Raw genomic sequence first — 3,207 nt, forward strand, 5'->3', positions numbered from 1 at the left:
ACTGGAAAGGGCTCCGAGTTTCCACATCAAAAACCTATTTTCCAAACACTATTGATCCAGTGAGAATAGTGTGCGTTCTTTGTGATGTCCTGTAATTTGCTTAGAAACCATGTTTCAAACACGTGATGTCTGTTATTTTTGATATGTCTGAAAGAACGGACACAATTTCGACCCCACCAGCCATTATGAATCAATAAAGGTGAAGAGGAATTAATGACATTAGCTACCAGTGGGCATCGATTTAAATCAATGGGGAAAGTAGAAAATTTGTGCAAGATCGGGATTTAAATCCTAGTCTCCCGGTTATAGGCTGATTCAGTGACCACTGCACCATCGCAACTGCACAGATTATTCTAGCACGCCTCCCATCAGACCCAGATCCTCAACTTATCCACACTATCCTCATTACTTGTGGCATTTTGCCGATTCCCATAAGCGTTTGGGCATGGTGTGCATTCACTCTGAAGTGATCAATTAGTTGTCCTCACATTAATTATATATGTGGTGTTTGCTCTTTCAGACATGTCAGAAAAAATAGACAATATATATATAATAAGGTGAAGGCAACCAACTGATCACTTCAGTGCAGATACACACAACTCTTTATGAGTCTCGCCAAAAATACCGTGAGTAATGAGTATGATGTGAAAATGGCACTATATCAGCTGTGTCTGGATAAGTTGAGTTTTTGAGTCTGATGGGAGGTATGATGGGTAATCCATGTAGTTGCGATGACCACTGTGTCCAATGGCACAGTGGCAATCGTATCTGCCTAGTAAGCTGGAGACCCGATTTCAGATCTCAATCTGGAACAAATTTTCAACCTCCCTCTTTGGTATAAGTCAATGCCCAAGCCCACTAGCAGGTAACATCATTAATTCCTTTGTGTCTTGATTCATGTTTTGGATGACGGAGTAACTCTGTTCAACATCATGACCTTCGACAAGACGCATTTTGAAAATCTGTTAGCAACACAGAGCAATGTTTTAAGCATCATATACCACATTATGGAGACTCAAGTTGACAATGTTAAATTTCTGCTATCACAACATGATAATAAATTCAATTGGGAAGGGCATACCACAGAATTGCTGCAGCGCCTAATTAAGTCTGTATTTGATATGCGAATGATGTCAAATATAAAAGATATAAATCTAAAAAAACTTACATACTTTGCTTACTTTCATTCTATTATGTCATATGGGATCATATTCTGGGGTAACTCATCAAACTGAACAAAAGTTTCTAGAGTGCAAAAGCATGTAATGAGATTCATGTTTGATGTAAATTCAAGAACACAATGCATAAACCTATTTGAGAAACGAGGTATTCTAACCACTGCTTCTCATTATCTTTATTCCTTATCGAAATTTGTTGCAAATAGTATGTCTCTATTTCCAACCAAGAACTCAATACATAGTATCAATACTAGGAATAAGAACAATCTACATAAAGACTTAAAATCATTTATCTTGGTCCAAAAAGGGATCCAATATTCAGGAACACACATTTTCTTTAAATTGCCAGCAACCATTAAAAACATGGTTTCAAATAAAGTACAGTTTAAACTGAGTTTGAAAGACTTTTTGTAGATGAATATCTTAGCAGAGACTGTTAGACCAACTTAAGTAAAAATGTCTGTTACATTTCAGTTTTGACAGCATTTGGTCATAATAACCAATATTAAGGATTTTATGTATGATAAATTTATTAAAAATGCATAATTATGTTTTATTCTGACAGTGAATTAATTCTGTAAATATTAGCAGCTGCAGTTTACTATAATGTATTCACCTACTTTGACAAGCTCCTTACAAATGATCAGTTAAGTAAGTATTATATTCAAATGGTCTGGGCTGATGACCTTGCTGTTTGCTCTCTCCCCAAATCAACAATCATATGTTCTATGTTTTTTATGTTATACTTTCTGACTTGTTCCCACCCACTAGAACCATCTCAGTTTTGAGTCTATGAAACGAAAATTGAATCTAATCTATTCCTGATTCTTTCATACATGTTAGATTAGATTAGATTCAGTCTTCCTTCCATAAATCCAAAAATGGGATCATTCTCGTGGGTATAGAACATGTCAGAAAATATAACATAAAAAACATAAAACTTTATTTGAATATAATACCTGCTATCCGGATAATTTGTCAGGAGATTCTCCAAATACGTGAATACAGACAGTAAACTGGAACTGCTAACACTTACAGAATTAATACACTGTCAGAATGAAACATTGTTATGCACTTTTAGTAAACTTATCATACACAAAATACCTAATCTTGACTGTTGTGACCAAGTGTTGTCAAAAATGAAATCTAACAGACATTTCTACTTAAGCTTATCTAACTGTGCCTATTAAGACATTCATCTGTAGAATAGAATAAGTTGTCTATCAAAACGTCTTTCAAACTCGGTTTAAACCGGGCTTTATCTGAAACCAAGTTTTTAAGGATTAACCACTAGCAGTACGAACCTCCCTCCCAGTATGCCTACCTGATTATTTCTAGTTGCCCTGGGCCTGTATTTTGCATATCGATAGTAAACTGTCAGTCGCTTTTATATCAATGTTTCCAAGAGGAAGTTACCACCACCGACTCGTTATCAGTACAGACGTTTGGGATGTGCATGTGGTTATTTTATTTTGTAAATGAAAACACACACACTCCGAAAAATCTGACCATTTTCCCACCTTTTACATTGCATTACCAAAATCTGCACTTCTTCAGGTGAAACATTGGCCTCTTCCTAAGGACTACACAAGTGTATAGCTGACTGGTACATTTATAACAAGAAAGGTTTTCTGTCACTCTTATACTCATAGCAAAGGCCTTCTCTATCACGTAGTAATGCTGCCGAACAATTTGTCATTAATTATGCGTCCCTGAAAGCTCTCTATGGCGTTTTGTTTGTGCCCTAAACAGCAGTTCCGATTACGTTGTCATCAGTTATGAGAATCGTATTGCATGCAAGTATTTAAATTAACATTTATGGCGTATGGAATTAGTAAAATATATCTATAATAGCGAAACAGTAGAAATATTCTACTATGTGAATCTGTTTTGCGCCGAGTTATTGGTGCCTATTGCCATTGGAAAGAATTATAAGTGAACTTGCTCGCTCTTCGAAGTGCGACTGTTCAGTAAGATCACGACAATACGATTTTACTTGTCGCATTAGCTGTGGCAGTAGTATGTGGAG

The sequence above is a fragment of the Schistocerca americana genome, chromosome 4 (genome assembly GCF_021461395.2).
Source record: "Schistocerca americana isolate TAMUIC-IGC-003095 chromosome 4, iqSchAmer2.1, whole genome shotgun sequence".
Lineage (NCBI taxonomy): Eukaryota > Metazoa > Arthropoda > Insecta > Orthoptera > Acrididae > Schistocerca > Schistocerca americana.